Genomic DNA, 27,730 nt, shown 5'->3' with positions numbered 1-27,730 from the left:
TATTTGTTAGTGCATGTCTTCAACACTTAGCCTTTCTCCATCATGCCTTGTCCTTGTTACCTTGGTTTTCAATTGGTCATTATCTAGGGGGCATAACTATGTTAGCTTTGGTCTCTTAGCTACGTTCATCTTTAGGACACTGCACAAACGGTATTTTTTAACACCACCCCAATTGTATTTTTTTAATACAACTGTTGACATTGAGTGTTTCTTAACACTTTTCGGTTTGGTCTTACCTAGTTTTGTCATGTGATCTTCCCTTCTTGTAAGCATTTGATCCTTATCCTCAGAACTCAGTATCAGTTAACACACTTAAATTTTAAATGCAACACTTAATGCTTGACTTATGTCATGATCTTTTCTTTGTGTGCTGACTGTTATTGATTTTTGTTAAGTGTCTTTGTCTAATAAGTCTCTCCAGGATGTATAGCTAGAGGACTTGGGGCGTGGGACATGTTTTTATTTGCTTTATGCTTGTGGGTGTTTTTATTTTTTTTAAATTTGTAATTCTTTTCATATCTTCCAAACTTCTATCTTCCATTTTCTTTTTCCCCACTTCTTTTCTTCTAATTCACCTTTGGGGCATAATATTTCATGCTTGATGATCTACCTTGATTCTGTGATTCTTATATCTTTCATCTTACATCAAGAACTTTATCTTTTGTTTAATTTGATCAAATTTATCAACTTGTTGTTTCTCCTCTATCTCATTTTGATTTTGATCACAAGGGGGTAGTAATTATCAACTTCAATCCTTGATTCAATTTTATCAATTTTATCCTCAACTTTTTTAAGTCAAAATTTATTTGTATTCTTTGTCCTGATGTGTTCCTAAATCAACCACACATCTAGGTTGTTTTGTGATCCCAAATCGATTTCACACTTCAATTTCTTTCTTTGACTATATGTGTTCCCAAATCGATCACACATTAGTCAAAGAGGGGCAAATGTATGCACCCTAAAATGGTCGCCTAGACTATGGGCCCCCATTATTCAATTTATCAATTTTCTAAATCAATGGTTTGTAATATTTTATTAAATCAATTTCCTTAGTCAAAATCGATTATTTCATTTCTAAGGTTGGTCATTTTATCCTAAGTCTTATTTAATTAAAAAAAAATCTCCCTTTTAATTAAATAAAATAAGTCCCCATTTAATTAAAAGAAAACATCTCTTTTAATTAAATAATTCATCTAAATTTAATTAATTAAGAGAAAAACCCCTCTTTTAATTTAATTAAATATTTCTCATTTAATTAAAAAAACTTGCTCCCTTTTAATTAAATAATCCCCACTTAAAAAGAAAAAGGAAAAAAATAAATAAATAAATAAATCTTTTTTTTTAATTTTCTCTACACTTAAATGCACATATCTCTAAGTGGGACTTATCTTTATCCTCTTTCCACTTTCTTCTCAATCACTCCTATTTTCTCATTGGTGGAATTTTATTTTCTCTACTCGTAAATGCACATATTTCTAAGTGGGACTTATCTTTATCCTCTTTTCACTTTCTTCTCAACCACTCCTCTTTTCTTATTAGTGCATCTTTATTTCACATAGATCATTATTTCTCCACCCTTGATTAAATCATTTTCCCTCTTAATCTTGATCATCCAATCTTCTTTATAAGGGAGAACCCTCTTCTCATTTTGAACATCGATTATTATGCTCTTGTTATGTTGCAGGTTTGGAGAGTGATTTTTGAAGGAGTTTGAATAATAAAGCTTTTTGTGGAGAACTTATATCTTCTTGCCTTATTTTCTCTTACATCCATTGCTTCCATCATGAGGTTTCATCCTTGCATTTGCATATTAGCTTAGATCCATATTTGTTTTCATAGATTAGTATTGCATTGTTATATGATTTCCTTTCTTGCATTTGTTTTGCATTGCTATCATTTAGATTAGTTTTCATCTACATTTGCATGCATATTGGATCCTTGAATCTCTTGTTTCATGGTGTACTTGCATGGGCACAAACTAGGTCAAACTGAGGGCCTCCATTACAAACCCTTACACTCCATGAATAGAGAGCTATGAGCTGCCATTTGAGACCTCATTCTTGAGCAATCTTGGATATAATGACTCATAGAAGTGTGCCCACATTTTAGCCATGCAATCATGAGCTACCCCATTTAAGTGTAAAGTGGCATACTTCACTGCTTCAAATTCTTTCATAGTCTTCAGAGAGAGAAAAGAATCCACCTTATGAATCCAAGCACGAGCAGTCATTTTCCCACTACCATCAAATGTGGGTAATGCCAACTTGTTGGTGACCTGTTGCAACTCACTATGTTTATCTACCTACTTCTGCCTGGTAGTTCCATAATTTAGATACCTGTCAAATGTCCATTCATCCTGCACATATGCTGGTAATGAATCTCACTCATTCCTCGCTTGTCGAAGTTCATCTACAATATCTATTACCATAGCATCAGGTGTGAGTGATAGAGTTTCTTCCCTGTATGTAGGACGTGTGGGTCTGTCAGTTGTTCCAGACCATGTCCTATGTTGTGATCCTGCTATGCTCCTATCATCCTAGTCATTATTATGATTATTTCTCCTATTTTTCCCAATCAAATGGTGCATCATAGCCATCATTGCCTATGTACTTGCCTCTATTGACTATAGAAGCCTATCATAACGTTGTACAGTATCATCATCTCGTACAATTCTGGGTGGGCTTTGAGAATGTCTCTTGGCCATGTTCTCAATTGTGCTAGTTCCTTGTATAAATAGAGCCCTTTTGTTTTTGCTTTTGTAAACTAAATTGAATAGTGGTTGCATAAACCCTATCAGGCTCGCAAAAAATCGCTCTGATACTACTGTACTAACCCTACTTAAATCTGATCTTAGAATGTTGATAAAGGCTCAAGAAATTCTATTAAACACTTGCATACAAGGGTCATATAACTGATATAAAATTTTAGTTTTCTTTAATGACTCTAAATTGATTAAACAATGACCTAACATGAATGTGCAACTTATTCTGACAATATTGAATGCCTCTATGAATTCTAATCATAAAAATGATCACCTGTAGCCAACTAGTATTTTGTCGACAGTTGGTATGCAAACTACTAAGCTGACTACAAGTGATATAGAATTGCTCAATGACAACTACAAATGACTAGCAAATTAGTGTCTCGTATTACAACACAATGATCCAATACAATGCTCATCCATAAGACAAGACTCTTGGCATTTACAAGAATTACAAATATATGGTATGATGGTATGAAAATGCACTCCTACAACTATAACTAAAAGTTATGCTTATACAATGAAATGATGGACTATATGCAATGGAACCTGGTTGGATTGAAATCCCCTTGTGAATAGATGAAGAAGCAACCCTTTTTTTAGAAAAGTACAATAATACATCAGCTATTGTACTCAAATATTTTTCTCAATGTAGCACAAATAGAAGACTAAAGTATCTTCCTCTCATCTGCAATAATTCAAGTGATCTTTCACACCCTCAAAATTGTGTACCAATTGAGAGTTTTCATTCTCAATGGCCAATTGTGACTACTGTAGAAAGCCTAGGCTCCACAATGCACATCAAAAAATATCAACATCAACAACAAACCTGGATGAGAGACTATGAGCCCTCAATGCCTATTTATTCTTTTTCCTCAATAGGTCGGCCTCCTTGAACTTTCTCAAGTCACCTTCTCGAAGGAATATTATAATATTATTTTATTTTTATTTTTTCTCTACTTCTTCCTGCAACTTCTAGAACATTATTTTATTAAGTGACTTTATAAAATATTTCATAATTCAAGTCACTTTATTAAATTAATTAAATATAAAGTTACCTTTTAATATTTATTTATTTGATAACTTTATTAATAATTAACTTAATACCACTTATTTATTTAATTAAAATAATTAATTAGTCATCCTCATAAAATATTCATTATTTTGGACAACTAAATTAATTATATTAATTAAATCATATTACCTCCAAAATGGGGACATTACATGAAAGGAGGTCCTACTAATAATGCACAATTTGCTGATCATATGACTGAAAACTCAAAGGTTTTGAATGAACCTATCTTTGTATCTGAAAAATGTAGAATAGATACTCCTTACAATGAAGCAGTTGCTAATTCTATTGAAATGGAAATGAAAGAAAGAAGCCCAATCTATTTTATATATCATTGTTGTTGAATGGTCAAAAACTCAGTAATTGTATCATTGATTCTAGAGCATCAGATAATATTATGCCCAAGACTGTTGCAAAAGCCCTTGGTCTGGAGCTCACAAAAATCTTTGGATGTTGCTATTCTATGGATGGGAAGCAAGTACCTCTAGTTGGTCAAGTGAAAGATGTACATGCTATCATCTATTCCTGCCTAGAGAAAAGATTGAAGCTTACCATTCTTGAAGTTGATATACCAGCCAGCTATGGAATGTTGCTTAGCAAGACTTTCTATAAAGATATGGGTGGGGAAATTAAAATGGATTGGTCTTAAGCTTATATTCTAGTAGGGAAGAGGAGGATAAAACTAGAACCCTAGCCAAAGAATAAGTATACAGTCCTGCCTTCAGATAATCTTAAAGCATAGATATTGTACAAGGAGTGTTAATTTGGGAACTATGTCATATTACATGAGGAACAACATAAGGAAAGTGAATCAGTAAGCTACAAAGAAGCCCTCTGGACTCTTGAATATGATGGAAGTTGTTCAAATTCAGGTTCAGACACGGGTGTTGTTCTTATTTGACCTTTAGGAGATATTTTTCCTTTCTCTTTTAAATTAGACTTTCATAATACCAATAACACTGCAGAATATGAAGCATTGCTTCTAGGTCTACAAGAAGCCAAAACAAAAGGAGTGAAGTAGTTAAGGGTGAAAGGTGATGCTAAACTTATTGTAAAGTAGGTAAGAAAGCAATTTTCTATTAAAAATGATAAGCTGAAGCATTATAGAAATTTGGTTTGGGCTGAAATTGAGTTTTTTGAAGCATTTTCTATTGAATTCATACCTCAATCCTAAAACACTAAAGTTGATTCTTTAGTTGTTTTAGCATCCATACCTCAATCCTAAAACACTAAAGTTGATTCTTTAGTTGTTTTAGCATCCTTGTTATTACCACACCCAGAATTTAAAAATGATACCTACAAGATTAAAATGATGAATAGGTCTAAAGGTCCAGAAAATATTAATCATTGGTAGGTTTTTAATGACGATACACAATTGAAAGAGTTCATTGAATGTGCTGGAAATTTTGTTGAAACCTTCTTTGAGGGGTCTAACCATTATGGTAAATCAATCAGGGAGGAATTAGCTAAATTTGGGGAAATTATTCAACTTAAGGGTAATCAGATTCCTAAAGGATTGATTTCTCTAGAACACCTATTCGAAAGAAAGGATGACAATGCCCTAAAAAGGAATGTTGATTCTGATAAAAAGCAGAGGAGCATGATAAAATCAACATCAAAATTGAAGAAAATCCCAAGTTGATCTCTATTGGTAATACATGTTCCAAAGGAGAGAAGGAGAAGTTGTCTGAACTTGTTAATCAATATCAAGATGTCTTTTGTTGTAGTTATGAAGATCTAAAGAATTTTAGAAATGGAGAATTTGTACATCATATAGTGTTGAAACTAGAAGCAACTACTTTCAAGAAAAAGCTCAAAAATTATAATCCTAAAGTATCTGAGGCCATTTTTAAAGAAGTCGAGAAAATGTTAAAGGCTTGCATAATATACCCAATTCATCATTCAACGTGGGTAACAAACATTGTTCCTATGAGAAAGAAAAATGGTGAAATAAGGATTTGTGTAGATTTTAGGAACCTGAACAGAAGCGAGTCTCAAAGACAATTATGTACTTCTCACTATGGATCATATTTTGCAAACAGTAGCTAGATCTGAGGTCATGTCAATGCTTGATGGCTATTTAGGATACAATCAAATAAGCATTATACTAGAGGATCAACATAAAATGACATTCATCACTCCATGGGGTATGTTTTCCTATAACTAGATATCGTTTGGCTTAATCAATACAGGAGAAACCTTCCAAAGAGCCATGACTTCCTCTTTTAAAGATTTGAGAGACAAGATTATATCTGGATGATTTTCCAGTGTACTCCAAAAAGAGGGAACGTCATTTTAAAGACCTTGAACAAGTACTTAATAGATGCAGACAACATGGTATATCTCTAAATCCTAAAAAATTTGTGTTCTTTGTAGAAGAAGGCAAACTGCTTGGGCATATTGTCTCTAAGGATGGTATAAAATTGATCCAGAGAGGGTGAAAGCAATACAAAAGCTAGTCTTACCCACTAACAGAAGTGATTTGAAGTCCTTTTTTGGTCAAATTAATTTCTTAAGAAGTTTTGTTCCTAAATTCTCTGAAAAAGTGAGACATGTGTTGAATATGATGAGTGAAAAGCACCCTTTCAGATGGCAAGAAGAAGGTAAGAAGACTTTTGAGGATATTAAAATAGCTATTTCAAATTCTCCAATGCTAGTAAGCCCAAACTTTGAAAAAGATTTTATTATTTATTGTTGTGCCTCTGAACATTCCATGTCTAGTATTTTGACTCAAAAGGACGATCAGGATAATGAAGCTCTAATCGCCTTCATGAGCATTCCATTAAAGAAGCATGAGTTAAATTATACTTGAACAAAGAAACATGCATTTGTTGTGGTGAAAGCATTGAAACAATTTAGGTATTACATCTTGCATTCCTATTCAGTTGTGTATGTGCTAGAAACAGCAGTGAAAAGTATATTAACTCAGCAAGAAGTTGGGATGAACAAAAGGGTTGTATGGGTAACTAAAGTTCAAGAATATGAATTAACCATTAAGCCTACTTCTTTAGTGAGAGGGTGCAGGTAATGTAAATTGATGGCTAAGAGAAAAGATGCACCTCTTGACAATACTGGAGAAACACCTATTGTTTTGTTAGTTAGCCTTACAGACTCCTAGTTCTCCAATATCAAATGGCATCTTATATAAAAGAGGGATAGGTGGAACCTTTTTAAGGTGTGTAGATGCATAAAAATTGGAAAAATTGTTAAAGGCATATCATTCAGATGTCTATGGATGACATTTCTCATCTATAGTAACTACTTTCAAAATTCTCAAGAACTACTTCTACTAGCCAGGTAAGTTCAAAGATGCTTACAAATTCTTTAATAATTGTGATAAATGTCAAATTTTCACTGGTCTCCCTCAACTAGCAGCCTTAGCTCTTAGGACAATAGTCATTGATGACCCTTTTCACCAATAGGGTATTGATTTTATTGGACCCTTGAGTCCTACATCAAGTGTTGGACATACATATATATTAACAGCAACTGATTATTTCACCAAGTGGGTAGAGGTTGTCCCAACCAAAAGGGCCAATTTTCAAGTGGTATGCAACTTCTTAATGGAATATATTTTTGTCAGGTTTGGAATTTCCCAAAAGATAGTCTCAGATAATGCAACTTATTTTTCATTTGAGGAAATATGTCTCTTCTGTTATGAACACAATATATCACTAGCCCATTCCTCAGATTATTTTCCACAAGGGAATAGATAGGCAGAGTCCTATAACAAGAATCTGGTTGCTATAATTAAAAAATTGGTGTATGATAATCCCCTAAATTGGCATCAGAAATTGTATGAAGCATTATGGGTCGACCGAATTACCCCTAAGAGAGCTATAGGCATGGCTCAATTTGAATTGGTGTACGAAATTGGAGCTAAATTGTCATTGCCATTAGAGCTATTTGTTGTTAAATTACAACATGTAATTGAAGATCAATTCTTTAAAGACTCTCTAGAGAAAAGGGCAATGTATCTACACAAGTTGGAAGGTAAAAGAGATAATCTTGTTGATCACATCACTAAGCATTAGATGAGGGTAAAGAAAATCTTTAATAGGAGAGCCAGACCGCGTGATTTCTTTAAAAATGATGATGTGCTTCTCTAGGACAAAAGAAAAGAACCAAAGGGAACACATGGAAACTTTAAGTCCCTCTAGAAGGGTCTATTTATCATTTCAAAAATCATTGGCCCAAATACTTTTCGCTTGAGTTATTCAGATGGTACAGTTCTGCCCTTTACCTACAATGGGTAGGATTTGAAGTTAATCAAGTTCTGAGCATTGTGAAACTCTCAGTCATGTACATAGCTTTTTGTTTTGTTTCCTTTTTTCCTTTCTTATTGTTTTCCTTTTGTGTTAGGTTAGGTTTGTTTATGTTTCTAGCTTTCTGAGTTCTCTTTGTACTCTACGTACCCAATCCCCAATCAGAGCCCCTATTAGTTATACAATGAGTTACTATTTTTAAAACCCTTTCCTTAAATTTTTTCTCATCCAGTTGTTGAAGTCTTTCCTTCGTCGCTCCACGTATTCGTTATCATTGGAACTGTTGTACAAAGTCTTGAATGCTTCCTGTCACTGTTTCTCCATTTGAACCACTTTGAACTTTGGTTCAAAGCAATTCAAAGTAGTTCAACAAAAGGTTTTTGTGCTAACATTTTTTCTTATAGGAGAGCCAGACCACGTGATTTCTTTAAAAATGATGAAGTGCTTCTCTAGGACAAAAGAAAAGAACCAAAAGGAACACATGGAAATTTTAAGTTCCTCTAGAAGGGTCTGTTTATCATTTCAAAAGTCATTGGCCCAAATACTTTGATAGGAGAGCCAAATCGCATGATTTCTTTAAAAATGATGAAGTGCTTCTCTAGGACAAAAGAAAAGAACCAAAGGGAACACATGAAAAATTTAAGTCCCTCTAGAAGGGTCTATTTATCATTTCAAAAGTCATTGGCCCAAATACTTTTCGCTTGAGTTATCCAGATGGTACAGTTCTGCCCTTTACCTACAATGGGTAGGATTTGAAGTTAATCAAGTTCTGAGCATTGTGAAACTCTCAGTCATGTACATAGCTTTTTGTTTTGTTTCCTTTTTTCCTTTCTTATTGTTTTCATTTTGTGTTAGGTTAGGTTTGTTTATGTTTCTAGCTTTCTGAGTTCTCTTTGTACTCTACATACCTAGTCCCCAATCAGAGCCCCTGTTAGTTATACAATGAGTCACTATTTTTAAAACCCTTTCCTTAAATTTTTTCTCATCCAGTTGTTGAAGTCTTTCCTTTGTCGCTCCATGTATTCGTTATCATTCAAATTGTTGTACAAAGTCTCGAATGCTTCCTGTCACTGTTTCTTCATTTGAACCACTTTCAACTCTGGTTCAAAGCAATTCAAAGTAGTTCAACAAAAGGTTTTTGTGCTAACAATTTTTCTTATAGGAAACGCATGCCAAAGTGATGAGGTGTACTTTTGAATCACTTTGAACCTCAGTTCAAAGTAGTTCAAAGTCGTACAATGATAGAGGCTTCTTGGTGAAAGTGGATCATGATGTATGATGCGCCATCATTTCGTAAGGCATTGATGGTTGTTTCAGAGAGTAATAATTAAAAGGACATTTTTATTCCCAATGTGAAAGATCATATTATGAGGAAAAGTGGAAAATCTTTAGCCAAAAAGGGGATTGGATGTCGTAATAAGGCTAATCTTTATTGATATAGCTGCAAAAGGAATTATTAAATGAGGTGGTTATGTAATAAGGCCTTCGGATGTGTAAACCTTAAAAAGGAGTGATTTGTCATAAATGCCTCATAATGAGGTTGTACTTTTGCATGTAAGTACTTTTCCTTCTTAAAATAAGTTTAGCTTTCCCTTTTAGTTTGTCGTGCAAAGAATTGAAAGTTTGAAGGAGAAGTTGTTAAGGAAGGAAGGGAAAACCATTATTTTTTGGCAGATTATAGGTGAGAAACATAGAAACTCTTGTTTTTGTTCTGCAATCTCTATGTTTCCCAAGATAATTAGTTTGAAGCCTTGCTATTTTTGATTAAGGATGAAGTCTGTATTAAATTTCTTTGGCAATGTTTCAAGTTTAGAATGTCAAAGGCCCATCATATGTGATACAAACTTAGAAGGTGTTAAGTTGGAGAATTTGCAAGCAAATTTTCTTGAGTATGCTAATGAATCAAATGGGTGCATGGAAATTTTGACTAGTGGATTGGTTGAAGCCACAGCTTTTCCCCCAGCCCTTCTGAGTCCCAAATCACTTCAAATTTGTATTAACCATTATGATGTTAGAAGCAAAAGCATTATGAACAAAGATGGTGCAACAGTACTCTCAATTTCAAGATAAACTATTACCTTTGTACTGCATTTACCAAAGAGCTCTTTTGTTGCATTCTCCCCTATTCAATCCCTGGATAAATATCAAGAAACCCCTAGCAAATTCTATAATACTCTCGCTAGAAAATGGACTAAAACCAACTATGGTGGGGGTTCTAGGTTACCTAAAGTTGTCACCAAGGATCACCTTAAACCTCATATTCATGACCTTGTGGTGCTATTGCATAGAATCAAAGGTTTAGCTGATTTTTTACTCTTTGAAGAATGGATGTATAGATATATAGAAATCATTTTGAAGGGAGAACAATGGATGGACTGGGTGGAGATTATCGCTAGTTCATTAAGGGTGCAACTCAAGCATGCCAAAGAATCTAGAGAAAATTTCTATATGGCTTCCTACTTGACTTATTGCATTGCTTGTGTTTGTGATCTTATCCCTCTTCCTCATGGAGTCTAAAATGAAGAGATAACGATTTTTCAATATTGCCCTCTATTGTAATAGGACAAAATGTTGGAGACTTTCAGGAAGGTTCATGATGTGTTAATGGAAAATGTGTATGTATCTTTGAAGGAAGCACCAATGCCTAGATTATCTTTTGAAGCTCAAAGATTGATTCAACAATATGGAAGTTATTTCATATAGTTTCCCAAGTTCACTTACTTGAGAATAGGTGGATTTGAAGAGGAACCTATGAAACTTCTTTGATATGCTTTAGACTGCTTTGTTTTGGCTTAGATTTACAGGTAGCTATTCTCTACTATCAAGGATAACTTACCACAGGAGCATTGGGAGATAGCCTTTCCTATTGAACTAGGTTATTTGGTATGTAATAGTATGATTAATGCTTCTATTATTGGGAGTAATTTGGTTGGATTTAGTTTTGGTTCTTATCATAGTAGAAGAAACTTTGATGGTAAAGGATATGTAGTTTAGGTCTTTGGCCTCAAAGGTCACCTGTTGACAATTCCACAATTGGAAGATTTATGGAAAGATTGCAAAGATGAGGAGGAAGTTTTGAGAAGGGACCATTCAATATTAACATTGCAACAAGTTGATTCCCTGAGGCTAAAGTTTCAAATGGAAGGGGTGATTGAAGATGGCTCATATATGGTTGAACCAGACTGGGAAGAATCCAATGAATCAAAATCACTAGCAATAGACTAGAATCAAGATGAGGAAGAAGATATAAATCTCAAAGCTAGATTTATATTCACTTGCATATATGATTGGCTAAAGAAACAGAGCAAGAAAGTTGTCAGTGAACCCTCTTCAAGGGTGGTTTCTTTTTTTGAACCATCATCAGCTAACATCCAACTTTCATCTCCTATTGTAGGTAGTGTGTTGGCTCAAGGTAAGCAAAAGAGGATGCCCATTCACATACAAACTATGGCTCCTAGGATCAGGTCTCAAGCTAAATCTGAGGCCCTTAAGCAACACAAGGTTTAAAAAGAAAAGATGTCAACTTAGGGATAGGATTCAAATGATGGTCTCAACTTCTCAGATGGTGTAGATGGTGATGTACAGTTCATCAAGGCCCCAAAGGTGGATCAGCAAAGGTTCATGACTCCCACCAGAGATGCTCAGGCAATCTCTGTAAGCCGTACTATCACTTCATGGTTATTCAATTTGATCAATAAGAAAAGAAATCCACAACCAGTCTCAACATATGTGAAAGACATTGTAACCAAGTATGTTGCTCAAGGTTCAAAAGTTAAAATTTGAAAATGGATGCCCATCTAACCAAAGATCTAGTGACTGGAAAGATAACAGCTGAAATAGCCACTTACAAACATAAAATAGAGTCCAGGGAGATTGACAATGGAGATTTCAAATTCACTTCAGTCGAATTGGGGACCATCAATAGAAGCACTAGCAATCACTTTTTCAAATTTTATGCTGACCATATGTTAACTCAATCTAAGAAGGATAGTAGAGAGAAAAAGGAACTTAAGGGTATAGTGATGACTATGGTCATGTATATCAATTCTTTGATGAATCTTGGTACATTGTTGGTTGTTCAAGCCCCTCAATCCTTCGACCCAAATTCTATGGGAAGCCAACAGCTGGTAAAGAAAATGCAAAGGGGGAAACTGCTATCAGATTCTATGAAAGATTGGGTGGATGCCATCATTAAAGAAGGTAATAATTTTTTTTTTGGAATTCACCACTATTTATGCCAAAGGAGAGATTCTATTGGGAGAAATTCAAACTTTGGTACCAGGGTGGAAAATTGAGCAAAGTTAGTGCTAGGTGGTTGTTATACAGGTAACTGAAGTTGAAAAATTTAGAGTACTCAAGTATCTGAATGAAAATCCAATAAAGAATGTAGATCCCTGGATGTTGTTTATCATGAAAAACAACATGGGTTGGAAAGAATTAGTTTATAAGGAGGCGAACAAAGAAATGCAGGGCATCGAGAGAAAAATTACTAGAATGCATGAGGAACTCCTTAAAGATATGAATATAGTAAACCTTACAGGGATTTTTTAGTTCGATGACGAGAATATGGATTCAAATCCATGTTGTGTCTCAATAAGAATCTCATGCCACGTCAAAGCCTAAAGAAAAAATAATTCAAATGGAAAAAGGACACATGTAGGGCTCGGTTACTAGGTTCGAAGAATCTACATTCCCATGCAATGCATGAATTCATGAAAAATTTCAGAAGCAAGAAGTTGGTGTGACAGACTATGGGCAAGGAAGAGAAGACTTGCGATGAGGCTTGAACAAGATAGTTGTTTTCAATTACATTTTGACACCTATTTTATAATTGCTTTCTTATTCATAATTGTTTCTTTTTTAAACAGAAATGACTGGGTTTTGATGGAGGTCTTTCAGATTTGTATTGAAAACTATAAATGTTGGGGCATTGAACTAATTAGGGGTTAGAAAAGAGATAGCTAGAAATTCTGATAAGTAGATACTTAAAACAATAATCAAAAGATAGATATGGATTTTTTGCTTTTTTAATGATTGTGTACATGTAGGAAGTTTAATATACATATATATCATCTTGGATTCAGCTTGGAAACTTGGCATTCAAAGTGTTTAAATCATTGTTACTTTGTGAAGTCTGGTTTATTGGTTCAAGATATATATTTTTGTACTTGTTGTAAGTTCATTTCAATTAAGGTGCTTGAGTGATTAATATCAATTTGTGATGTTATTCATTTCTTAAATAGATGTTCTATGGAAGTATAGTTTGATGAATGTTTCTTTTGTTGTTTGATTTGATTCTTACCTCACTACCTAGGAGTACATGAGAGATCCTTATGCACTTTCTAGTAAAAGTGTGAAGATAATTTTGAATTCCCTAAAAAAATTATAAGAAAGTTGTACCTTTAAAATACAGAGAGGAAACCAAATAACATGAGGTTTTCTCAACTACTGTGAACATTTTTTTTTTCCATATTTTGGGCATAGAGTGAATTTGTTAAATAATTGAAAAGAGAATCTATTCACTAACATCATGCCACCCAAGTTTAGAATACCAACATTCCACTTGTACATGAATAGTTGACTAACATTCAGGTTACCACTATTGAGCCACACCATGAAAGTGGTAAGACCACCCCTCTCCAAAATTTGCAAAACCTTTGTTATTAACTTTTATTTGTTCCTACCACTGCCCATTTGAACAGAGTTCAACTATTGTATTCCTTTTTAAAGTTTAATAAATTTATCAAGGCTTTGGCCATTCATTAATTATTTTTAAAAAAACTTCTATTTGTCACATTTGGAGTTCTTGACATCTACGTTGTTCCCCCATGGCCTAATTGAAATTATTGAAATGTAGAAAGCCACCACAAAAATAATTTTCAATACAATGCGAAGAAATGAGAATTGCAAAATCCCTCAAAATAACCCTAAAAGTGTGTGAGAAAAAGATGCAATAATACCAAATGTAATCATTTTTCTCATCCTTACATCACAAATTCATGAAAACATCACTTCTATATGTGCCCATCCTTATGAATAATCAAACCTTATTTCCCATTAATTATATCATAATCAATGCAAGATATGACATTCATTAGTAATCCATCGTCAATTTGACATGTCATCTTCTCTTCACTCCTAACCACCACATTTGCTCTCGCATTAGTAACCATGTTGGATTCATGGTACACATGGGTGATATGGTATCCCTCCATAGAATTTAGAATATTAACGATCTTCCTAGTGACATTATCTATATTCCATGAAGGTTGAGAGATATCATTAAAACAATTGACTATATTCAAAGAGTCTCCTTCCAACCATAACTTAGATATCCCTTGCACCTTAGCAAGTTTGGTTATCCAGAGTGTGATCATTGCCTCAACAAAATGGTTAGTCTAATTTCCCAAGGGGAGAGATATCACTACAAGACAATGACCATGATGATTCCTTATAACTCCCCCACACTCTGCTAGCCCAGGATTTCTCTTAGATGTCATATTAAAGTTAGCCTTACATCAATCCTCTAGAGAGAATGTCCATTTAGGTTCCATTCTTCTTTATCAGTGGGGTTCCCCAAAAACATGTTCTCAATAGTCCCTTTCAAACCAATCCCCAAGTCTTTGATGTTAAGGTTCTTAGCAAAAGCATTTTCAATTTTAGAGAAGACCACCTTTGGAGGGGTCACTTTGTCTCTAAAGATCCTATTGGTCCTTTCTTTCCAGATACCCCAATAGATATGAGGGAGAGATAAAGACCATAGTAATTGAAAATCCTTAGAGGCCAAACAGGGAGGGAACCATTAAGAGAAGCAATCAGAGACACCAACAAGAGAGATTTGTGACATGTTGGAACTATTTGGCAAGAAAGGCCAAATTATATCTAGTAAAAGGAAAGTGAATAAAAAGATGATTCACAGTCTCCACTTCTCAGAAACAAAGAATACATGTGTAAGGAAACTTGCAATAAAGAATATAACCATTTTCACATTACCCATAATAGATTTGAAATATATATACAACTGAAATCTACATGCAAGAGAAAAGACAACATACCACAAAAATGTGACACAAGATATACCCTGGGAAACCCTCATTAAGGGAAAAACCTAGCCTCCAAAACCATCCATCACCATGTATTATTCAAAAAAAAATCATTGCAATACAACCATGGAAGCCTTCAAATCCATAGCCACAACCAAACAATCTATGTGAACAAGCATGAATCCACACATCCCATGCCATGCTTCCAACCTTCACAAATGCTCCCTTGGCTAACTTGTCAAGCCTTTTCCCACTTGAATCTTTCCCTTTTTACCTTCTTCTTCTCCTGATCTCTATAACTACCCTTGTGGCAGCTTATATAGTAGCAAGTCCCACAAAACCAGCAAGTAGTATTACATAAACCATGTGTTAAAACCATGTGCTACCTAACACATTTACCCCACATTTCATATTAGAATTTTAATTTTTTTCCCAATATTAAATAATTACATGAAATATTATCACAATGTTACAATAAAACTCATCAAGTATATCCTATGGGAATCTTTACATGTCGCATGTCCATCTAGCTGCAACATTACATAATAAAATAAAATAATACAATATAACAATATTATGCAATGTGTGCAACACACACTATCTCAACAATCTCCCACTTGTTGTATACATTATATAGGGTCAATCTATAGCCACATAAATGAACAAGGGAACAACCTCTCCTAGCACATCCACCATCATGGATCAAAGTACATGAAGTGCTCCATCTAGATACCCACAACAAAATCAAAGTATTCAGCATCTCAAACATGAATGATCCCACCTCCTATTATGTCACTACCACTAAACATACATAGAAGCCATCCAAAGAAATAGCCACCCAACCTGTCACACTAAAAGATCATAAAATCCTATACCAACTGAAAAGCCAAGCATAAAAAACCTAATCCAAAGGTAATCACATGTATCCATAGTTGTCAAAAATATCCATAGCTGAAATAGCACCCACAACAAGTGTCAAACCCATCCAACTATCTATATCTCCAAAGGTATACCAAGTGAATCTCACATCACCAACATATCCAATGTGTAACCTGCAATCACAAACCTCAAGAGCAATGCCTTCCACATATATACCAAGAAGCTCCATTGCAAAAAGATAATGTCAAATCTATAACCAATCCACTCACAACATCTCAAAGAAGCGAATCCATGTAGTTTCAAGGACATCCACAATACATAAACAAATAATCTACAATAACAACTCTCACAACCAATATCCAATGCTCTCCCAAGTTCTCCATAGCCAACAGAGGAAAGAGATAAAGGAATAACCGTGTCATCTCTCACATGACATACATGAGCACAAACCAATGATCACAATATCTAACCAATCTCAAATCCAATGTAAGAAAACCTAAACATCCAGGAAGATAACCAAAACCAAAGAGAAACCATGCAAATCATAACCTATATAATATCCTTCTACACACACTTTTAGATGTAAATTGTGCAAGTATGATCTCCTCCATAAAACCCAAACCAAGAAGCGCCAACAACACCCAAACCATACCATATAACTAATTATGGATGCAAGCCTCTCACAATAGAATCAAACTCATAAACCATTCCTACTCTAAGGAATATGCCAATATAAAACCATCTCCCAAACTCGACTAGTGTAACAACATATGCACATGGAGATAACTAATACTAAACCATCTTTCAAATGAACCCTCCAGAACTACCTCATGTACCATAACTCAAGATCCATATCCATGAAAGACAAGCATAAATATAATGCACTTGAGAGAAGCAATGGGCTATGCCTCTCAAGTAAAAGACTACTAAGTAGACCAAGAGTGGGGAATGAGAATGTTCATCAAGATATCTAAGTCTCCAACCAAGACTCATCCAAGAACAATCTCCTCTCTAGTCCATATTAGGTGAATGTCCCTCGGGCATCCTATTGAAACCATTAATTGTCCCAACAAATACTTCTTTAATCCAAGAGAAATCAACATCACCACTATCTCTAAGTATCCATGAGCACTTGCAACCAATCAATCCATATCAATTCCAAATGCAACATAGCAATATCATGAAGTATCCATCTTAAGATCAATGTACTCAATACCAAGAAACTAAACCAAGATCAATGTCAAAGATGGCCTTAGGAACATAAACATTGCAACATGATCTAACCATCTCAATAAAAGAGATAACATGCTCCATATGAACAGAGTATAACATGTCAAAACTCTAAATGCATATCAAGAGTATACCATGACATAAAATGAAAACATCCTAACACCAAGGATAACATGTCAAATGAAATCATAAACCACACCTTTACGAAGAACCCTTTTAGTCCTCAATATGCAACCATCTTCATACACCATGAAGAAAACCATCTCCACATGCCATGAAGAACTACCTCCACACACCATGAAGATAACCAAGAACTCCATGAGTCCTCAAGATCTAACCATCTTCACATACCATGAAGATAACAAGTACACCATGAAAATGTCAAAGATGCTTCTACATCAACAAGATCTAAGACTAACTTCAACATCTGCGAACACTAAATAAATATATCAATGCCAAAAACTCCCACTCAACTATGGTACCAAGTCATCCATAGCATCATAAAATCCATCTCCAACATGAAGATCCTCCAAATCTATACACACAACCAAAGTGTCAATACCAAGTGAAACCAAGATCTCCAAACTAGGAAGATACAAACTAAACTAGGAACTAGTCATGTATTGTCACCGCATCACTATCACAAGCTCCCACTAATCATGTATCCAAGTTATCCATGACATCATGATGAAAAAAACCATCCTCTAACCATAAGAATCAACCAAGGCATCAAACCATCAAGGAACTCAAAGTGTACATCATGAGCTCCTCAAAAGAAACCAAATAACCATGATCCTCAACCAACAAGATATACCACCATAGCCAAATCAGGAATCCAAACCAATGAACATCAAGGATGTACGTGTATATCCAATCATGTCATGAAAAAATATATGACACCATGATCACATCCATGAACCAAGCATCTAACTCTCAACATAAAATAGCCAACCACAATTTTCCACCATGACTGCACCTGGTACCAACATCTCATCCCTTCTACATGAAGAAAAATTATCAAATCATGTGACTTAGGGAATAGCCAACCCAAATCCAAGCCACCACTAAATATGCATCAATAACGAAAGATCAAAGAAAAAAGACAATCCATAACCAAGCCATAAATGCAACTTGTAAGTATAGACTGCTTACAACACTGCATAACTTGTAGACCTAACAAGTCATCATGCATATCCAAGTCAAACACTGATAATCATAGCATCATAAGATCAATCAGAATTATGAATTGAGTATACAATGACATTGAATCATAAATCTTTGAACATACAATGTCATAAACTCAAAATGCTATCATAGTCAATATATATCATTAAATGTTCAGATCAATATATCACCAAATACACCATACCAAACCTACACCAAATCTAAACCAATGTGTATAAATCCTCAAGATCTTTCCGTTGACTACTCGAAGTCCAAAATTCATCTCTGTATGCCCAAGTTATGCCCACTTTGTACTCAAAATAAACAACATCTAAACCTAACAAAATTTCAAAATCACATAACCAAACCTACACCACTTTGTAGTGCTTTGAATTAGCTTTCTAACACATGTAAGAAGTTTGAAATATGATATCCTAAGAAAAAGTTATGGTCCTTTTATTAAGATGGTCCTTTTACCATTTTCACGGCATTTTTTTGTGATGAAAATTCTAACAGGATTAAATTTGACTGCCATCAAGGACTTAACTAAAAAACTCTTTCATTTCCTGTAAACATGGTCAAACTAGGGCATATTATATATCAAAATTAATGGAAATGTTGACCCAGATCCAATGGTAAGGTTTGTCCTTATCCAGGAGTTCATTTCTAAAAGCTCCCCCTAAACCCTCATTTAAGTGAAACATCTAAAAAACTCTTTTGTCCAACAATTTCATATGCCCAAATATCTACCAATATCCCATCATAATACTAAACCCAAAACTTTAATATATACAATAAATAACTCATATATCTTGCTCTTTATTTTATCCAATCATGCATTCCCATGGATTCAATCTAGGGTTACAATAATAAAACTATAGCTTTGATACCACTTGTAAGGAAACTTGCAATAAAGAATATAATTGTTTCCACGTATCCCATAATAGATCTTAACTAAATATGCAATTGAAATCCACATGCAAGAGAAAAGACAACATACTAAAAAAATGTGACACAAGATATACCCCAGGAAACCCTTACTGAGGGAAAAACGCAGCCTCCAAAAACATTCATCACCATGTATTATTAAAAAAAAAGTATCATTGCAATACAACCATGGAAACCTTTAAAGCCATAGCCACAAAAAATCAATCTATTGAGCAAGCATGAATCCACACATCCCATGCCATGCTTCCAACCTTCACAAATGCTCCCTTGGCTAACCTGTCAAGCCTTATCCCGCTCAACTTTTTCCTTTTTTTCCTTCTTCTCTTTGTCTCTACAACTACCCTTGTGGTTTCTTATTTAGCAGCAAGTCCCACAAACCACCAAGTGGTATTACACAAACCATGTGCTAAAACCATGTACTACCTAACCCATTGATCCCATATTTAATATTAGAATTTTAATTCTTTTTCCTAATATTAAAAAATTACATGAAATATTATCACAATGTTACAATACAAATCATCTAGTATATCCCATGGGAATTTTTACATGTTCCATGTCCATCTAGGTGCAACATTACATAATAAAATAATATAATATAATATAACAATATTATGCAATGTGTGAAACACACATTATCAAAACATGTATGGAATTTGGAAGCCTCTTTTACAAATATTATCAATGGTAAGAATTATTTTCTGAAGGAGGATCCAAAAAATATTTTAATTTTGGGGATGAGGGTCAAAATCCAAGCTCTTTCCCAACAAGGAGTCTATGTTAGATCACCAACCATTATTTGGTAAGTAGAATAAATGTTAAGAATAAGGTGTCTCAACCTTGTATAATTCCTATTCTTATTATTATTTGTTTTGTAAAATGTATTTTTGAAAATAATATGTAATGTGAGTGTACATTTCTAGTTGGCATGTTGATCACTTACATGTGTCGGCATCTTGAAGTGTGTGAAGGAGATCATGGCTGAAATAGTTATGACGGATTCCTATGACGCATAAGAGCTATTTAAGGAATATGCTATGACAGGTGTAAGAGCATCTTATGACATGAGGACTATTTGGGCGCCCAAGAAAGAGTGGTTGGTGTGTGTAAGAGAATATGCCAAAAATAGGTTGGTATGACAGATTCTCTTACACTTCTCTTCTGACCGCTATTTTTGGCGGATTCTATGACAAGTTGTCATTGCCTATTCAAGGGATGGACGCCCTTTTCTTGGTATGGGATGTACATGTGGCATTGTGCATGTTTCTTGGTGGTTGAGCCATGAAAAACGCCCAATTTCTTTGTGGGTATTTTATTGGGTCTTAAGATGTTCATTGCATGTTGTAATGCAGTAGAGTGATAGATGGAAGTTTGCAAGTACTGAGGTGCTGCTGGAATTTTTTTATCGTTGATGTTGAACTTGCATTGCAAGTGTATTGTAATCTTGTGTTGAAGATAATACATTGTGCAGGTTCTGGAGGGGTGGGGTTGTTTTACCGAAAGGTTTTTCCCCACCGGCAAATCTTTGTGTTATGTGTTTCTTTCTCTATCTATTTTCTGTATACATGGATGGTTGCTATAATGTTGTTTACATGTTATTGAATCTATAAGTGTAGAAGATTTTAAACAAAGGATTTGCACCATACTTTCCTTATGAGTTTAGTGTAGGAAGTTGTTTCCACACCTGAGTTTCCTTACAAGTGGTATCAGAGCTTGATCAACTTTTGATCCTAGTTTTTGGGTAGGGTTTTTTGAGCTAATCTCAAGTTGAGTGGGAGTCTTGTGCAGAGCATCCTAAATCTTATTTGCAGATTGAGATGGCAAGTTCATCATGTGGAAGAATGGAGGTGGAGAAATTTAATGGCACTAATTTTGAGTTGTGGAAACTCAAGATGGAAGACATGTTGATAGATTGTGACCTATGGGAAGCGACTACAACTGCTACAAGACCAGCAACTATAACTCAAGTAGATTGGGATATCAAAGATCGTAAAGCTAAGGGTCTCATAAGACTCTGTTTAACTGATGCAGTCCTTCTAAATGTTCTAGATGAGAAAACCACATATAGTTTGTGGGAAAGACTTGGGGCCATGTATCAAGCCAAATCTCTAGTGAACAAGTTGTTCCTGAGGAAGAAGTTGTATTCTCTGCGAATGGAGGAAGGTGGATCCTTAACGGATCATTTAAATGCATTTAATCTGTTGGTTGCACAGTTGACATCTGTTGGTGTCAAGTTAGAGGAGGAGGATCGTTGCTACACACTTTTGTGTTATTTACCGGATTCATGGGACCATCTTGTGATGGCTCTCGAAAGTACATTAGTCACCTTCAAAATGGATGATGTGGTTTCTTCGCTGCTATCAAAAGAGATGCGGAAAAAGGCTTCCGTTTCAAAAAAAGAAGCCCATGTTGTTCGTGGGAGATCCACAGAAAGAGGAAAGAAAAATGACAATAAGTCTGACAATAAGGGTAGATCCAAATCTCGTGGGAAGTCAAAGACTTCCAATAAGTCCAAGGCAAAATGTTGGAACTGTGAAAAGACTGGGCACTTCCGTAAAGATTGTAAAGAGCCTAAGAAGAAGAAGAAAGCCTCAGATTTTGGTTCTAAAAAATCTCAAGAAGATGGCGATGCATTCATTGTAGCTTTGGCAGCCCATGCATTTGATGATGTGTGGTTGGTTGACTCGGGTGCATCTTTTCACATGACCTCTCATCGAAACTGGTTCTCAAGATATGAAGAGTTCGATGGTGGAAAGGTGTACTTGAGTGATGATTCTCACTTGAAGATAGTTGGACGCAGAAGGGTCACTATCAAATTTCCTGATGGACGAGTAAAGGGAATCAATGGAGTTATGCACATTCCAGGTCTAGCACGAAACCTATTATATGTAAGTATGTTGAACGATGTAGGTGTGCAAGTTGTTTTTCGAAAGAAGGATGTAAGATGATTAGAGGATCGATGGTGCTTGCTAAGGGTACTAGGAGAGGTACTTTGTTTCAGCTAGATGCATGTATTCCTCTATGTAACAGTTCTTCATCCTCACCATCTGAATGAGCAGTGAAGAATTCTGTGGTTTAAGGTTCCAATGGCAATGCAAACACTTTGGAAGGAAAGCTTCCTGCAGAAAAGACAATGTTGTGGCATATGAGACTTGGCCACATTGGTGAGAAGGGTCTCAGAACCCTGAAAAACAAAAATCTTGTTGAGGGGTTAAATGATTGCAATCTCGAGTTCGACTTCTGTGAACACTGTGTATATGGTAAACAAAATCGTGTTCAGTTTTACTCGAGTTCTCACAAATCTTCTGATGTTTTGGATCCTGTAAAAGTTCCTTCGATCTCCAAGTCTGTATTTTTTGTATCTTTCATAGATGATTACAGTAGAAGGACATGGATTTATTTCCTTAAAAGTAAAACACAAGTCTTTAGTCGATTCAAGGAATTTAAAGCCCGTGTAGAGAATCAGACTAGTAAGAAGATTAAGTGTGTGCGAACTGACAATGGTGGTGAGTTTTGCTCAGCAGAGTTTGAACAGTTCTGTAAAGAACAAGGTATCGAGAGGCATAAGAAAACTCCTTATACCCCGAAGCAGAATGGAGTTGCAGAGAGAATGAACAGGACACTGATGGAGAAGGCTAGGAGTATGCTTAGTGGAGCTGGTTTAGAACAAAGGTTTTGGGCCGAAGCTATGGCCACTGCTTGCTATCTAGTTAACAGATCTCCTACATCAGCTCTTGTTGGTAAGACACCCATGGAGATGTGGTCTAGTAAGAAGCCTTCAATTAGACATCTTCGTGTTTTTGGTTGTGAAGCTTATGCATATGTTCCAAAGGAGAAAAGATCTAAGTTGGAAAACAAAGCTGTTAAATGTATTTTCATTGGGTACAGTACTGGTGTGAAAGGATACAAGCTTTGGGATCCTGTGACTAGTAAGGTGTTGTATAGCAGAAATGTTATTTTTAGAGAGCTAACATCTTCTCCTATTGTGCTACAACCAGATGAAAAAGAAAAGAAAAAAGATGTTGTTCAGTTGCCTCCTACCCCTGAGAAGACTGAACAGAGAGACCATGTTGGGTCTAATGATGAGGAGAGCTCTAGCAGCTCTGACAGTTCAGAAGAAGAGGAAGAACAACCTCAACCTTAGCCCTTGAGGAGATCCACGAGAGAAAGAAAGCAACCAAAAAGGTTTGGTTATTCTATGTTAGATTTGAGTTGTGCTTTTGCTTTGATTACTAACACTAATGAGCCTAGATCTGTGAAAGAGGCTTTGGGCATGGAAGATGCAGGTTCCTGGATTGAGGCTATGGATGATGAGATGGCTTCATTAGAGAAAAACAAAACATGGGACCTTGTACCTTTGCCTAAAGGGAGAAAACCTATTGGCTGTAAATGGGTGTTCAAGAAGAAATTATGTGCAGATGGCAGTGTTGAAAGGTACAAAGCTAGATTGGTTGCAAAGGGGTATTCACAGGTAGAGGGAATAGATTATGGTGAAATATTCTTTCCTGTTGCAAAGTTGACATCCATTAGATTTCTGTTATCTCTTGCTGCATCATATGATTTAGAGATAGAACAGATGGATGTGAAGACAACTTTCCTTCATGGTGATTTGGAGGAAGAGATTTATATGTCACAGCCTGAGCACTACATTGTTAAAGGTAAAGAATCCTTTGTTTGCAAATTGAAGAAATCTCTATATGGTTTGAAGCAATCTCCTAGGATGTGGGACCTTAAGTTTGATGCCTTTGTGTTGTCAATTGGATTTGTAAGATCGAAATCAGATCATTGTGTTTATTTCAGAGTTGAAAATGATCGCCTTCTTATTGTTGCATTATATGTTGATGATATGTTGTTGTTTGGGAAGGGTAAGGGTATGATTTCTGATTTTAAATCTCAATTGTCAGCACAGTTTGAGATGAAAAATCTTGGGGCAGCGAGGTATATCTTGGGTATGGAAATCAGTAGAGACAGGTCTAATAGAAAACTTTGGTTGAGTCAGAGCAAGTATGTGAAGTCTATGTTGGACAGGTTCAACATGGCAGATTGTAGACCACTATGTGTTCCTATTTCTGTGGGAACAAAGCTATCTGTAGATGATTGTCCAAAATCTCCTAGTGAGGTGGTGGACATGAGTAGAGTACCTTATGCTAGTGCAGTTGGCAGTCTTATGTATGCTATGGTCTGTACTAGACCAGACATTGCCCAAGCAGTGGGAGTCTTGAGTCGATTTATGGCTAATCCTGGATGGATACATTGGGATGCAGTTAAGCGAGTATTCAAATATTTGAGGGGTACATCAGATTACTCCATATGTTATCATGGTAACTCTTTTGGATCTCCGCATTCAATTTGTATTCATGGGTTTGTGGATTCAGATTGGGCAGGTGATATTGATCGCAGCAGATCCACCAGTGGTTATGTGTTCACTATGTTTGGTGGTGCCATCAGTTGGATGAGTAAGCGAAAACCTGTGGTTGCTTTGTACACTACAGAAGTTGAGTACATGGCTGCTACTCATGCTTGTAAGGAAGTCATTTGGCTTAAGAGATTGTGTTCTAATGTTGATGTTGATGCAGAACAAATTACTATTTGGTGTGACAGTCAGAGTGTTATTTGCCTTGCAAAGAATCCAACTTTCCATGCCAGAACGAAGTACATTGATGTGCAGTTTCACTTTGTGAGAGATATGGTGGAAGATGGAAAGGTAAATTTGGAGAAGGTAGATACTATGAAGAATGTTGCAGATGCATTAACGAAACCAGTGGGCACTGAGAAGTTCAGATGGTGTTCGGAGTCTATGGGCCTTTCGGCCTATAGCGGTTAGTTCCTGTTATGTCCTTGTTGCTCTTACAAGGTGTTCGACAAGTGGGAGAATGTTAGGAATAAGGTGTCTCAACCTTGTATAATTCCTATTCTTATTATTATTTGTTTTGTAAAATGTATTTTTGCAAATAATATGTAATGTGAGTGTACATGTCTAGTTGGCATGTTGATCACTTACATGTGTCGGCATCTTGAAGTGTGTGAAGGAGGTCATGGCTGAAATGGTTATGACAAATTCCTATGATGCGTAAGAGCTATTTAAGGAATATGCTATAACAAGTGTAAGAGCATCTTATGACATGAGGACTATTTGGGCGCCCAAGAAAGAGTGGTTGGTGTGTGTAAGAGAATATGCCAAAAATATGTTGGTATGATAGATTCTCTTACACTTCTCTTGTGATCGCTATTTTTGGCGGATTCTATGACAAGCTGTCATTGCCTATTCAAGGGATGGACGCCCTTTTCTTGGTATGGGATGTACATGTGGCATTGTGCATGTTTCTTGGTGGTTGAGCCATGAAAAATGCCCAATTTCTTTGTGGGTATTTTATTGGGTCTTAAGATGTTCATTGCATGTTGTAATGCAGTAGAGTGATAGATGGAAGTTTGCAGGTACTGAGATGCTGCTGGAATTTTTCTATCGTTGATGTTGAACTTGCATTGCAAGTGTATTGTAATCTTGTGTTGAAGATAATACATTGTTCAAGTTCTAGAGGGGTGGGGTTGTTTTACCGAAAGGTTTTTCCCCACCAGCAAATATTTGTGTTATGTGTTTCTTTCTCTATCTATTTTCTGTATGCATGGATGGTTGCTATAATGTTGTTTACATGTTATTGAATCTATAAGTGTAGAAGATTTTAAACAAAGGATTTGCACCATACTTTCCTTATGAGATTAGTGTAGGAAGTTGTTTCCGCACCTGAGTTTCCTTACAATAAATACAATAGCACCTAGAGGGGGAAGCTTCCTAGATGAAATAATCATGATTACCATTTAGGAAGATAGAAGATAAAAGAAGCTTAAGAGGTCAAATGGTGAGAACAATACCCAAGTTGATCCATTTTTAATCCCTTTAGTAGTCATCCATTGTAACTCCAAATCTCCTTATGCAATGATCCTTCCAATCTTTGTAAAAATCAACATTCTTCAAAGGACCTAGAGGAATCCAATTATCCTCCCAAAAATGGACAAACTTTCCATTTCCTAGCTTCTATTTGACCTTCAGTGCCACAATCTATCTAGCCTTGAAGAGCCCATTCCAAATATAAGATCCCTTAGGGATGTCCTCAGAAACTAGAAACTCTTGAAAAGGGGGATGGTTAAATGGATATTTTGAAACAAATATATTACTCTAGGCCCAATGACTTTGAAATATCATCCAAACTTGTTTAGCTAACAAGGCCAAATTGGACGTTTGAATCTTCTTCATCCCAAGACCCCCACACTTCTTAGGCTGAAAGACATTCTCCCATGAAATCAGTGGCATCCTTTTATGATATTCAGCTCCAGACTAGAGACAACCTTTTTGAATACTTTCTATGAATTCATAAAATTTGGAAGCTATATAGAATAGACTAAGTGCATATGTGTGAAGGTCTTGGAGAGTCGATTTAATAGTTGCACCTTTCTCACTTGACTAGGAATGACACCTTTCCACCCTATTATTTTTCTATTAAATCTTTCTAGTAGGCCATTCCAAAAGGAGTCTGGTGGTTTTAACTCAAGAGGGAGGAACAAATAGATGGTAAGAAAAGTAGCAATGTCACAACCCAAAATACCTACAGTCTTATGTCATTTGTCCATTTGTGTATTAAAAAAAATAGAGAGCTCTTGTTCCAATTAGTGAGCTAGAGATTCTCTTGGTAGTAATAGTTTGGGACCTTCTTTATGTTATTATCTTCTTTAACAGTATCCTCACCTCTAAGAATCGTATCATCAACAAATTGTTGATGTGAAAAAGTTTTACTATCCTAAGTTAGATTGACAACTTTTAGCTGATTAAGTCTAATGTTAGGAGAAATTAGTCTTCCCAAGCACTCATCGGCAATAGTGAAAAGAATAGGTGATATGGGGTGTCCTTGTCTCAAATCCCTTATAGGTTTGAAGAATCAGGATGGGGCACCATTCACCAAAACTGCCAGGGAGGTAGTGGAAACTAATTTTGAAATAAGTTTACAAACCTTGTTATCAAATCCAAATGATGCAATGATTCTTAGAAGAAAGGTCTAATCTACTCTATCATAATCCTTTGATAGATCAACTTTCAGCAAAATCCCCTAATTTCTATCTACTGTAAAGGTCATTCCAAAAGGATTTTGGTAGTTTTAACCCAAGAGGAAGGCCCAAGTAGATGGAAAGAAGAGTAGCAATTTTGTAACCCAAAATACCTACAATCCCATGTTGTTTGTCCACCAAGGTATTAACAAACAATAGAGAGCTCTTGTTCCAGTTAATGAATTGTCCAGTCTCCTGATTGTAATGGTTTAGAACCTCCTTTATGTTCTTATCTTCCTTAATGGTATCCTCACCTCAAAGAATTCTAACA

At 35.5% G+C, this 27,730-nt stretch overlaps 1 pseudogene; it reads left to right on the top strand.

Moving 5' to 3' along the window:
- Positions 1-11,883: 11,883 nt before the first annotated feature.
- LOC149528158 (purple acid phosphatase 22-like) overlaps positions 11,884-27,730 on the top strand; it is a 28,272-nt pseudogene continuing 12,425 nt past the window's right edge.

This window comes from Cupressus sempervirens, chromosome 11 (assembly GCF_028749045.1).
Source record: "Cupressus sempervirens isolate cs-2001-9-10 chromosome 11, ASM2874904v1, whole genome shotgun sequence".
NCBI classification, from domain to species: Eukaryota; Viridiplantae; Streptophyta; class Pinopsida; order Cupressales; family Cupressaceae; genus Cupressus; species Cupressus sempervirens.
This window is presented reverse-complemented; position numbering and strand designations above follow the sequence as displayed.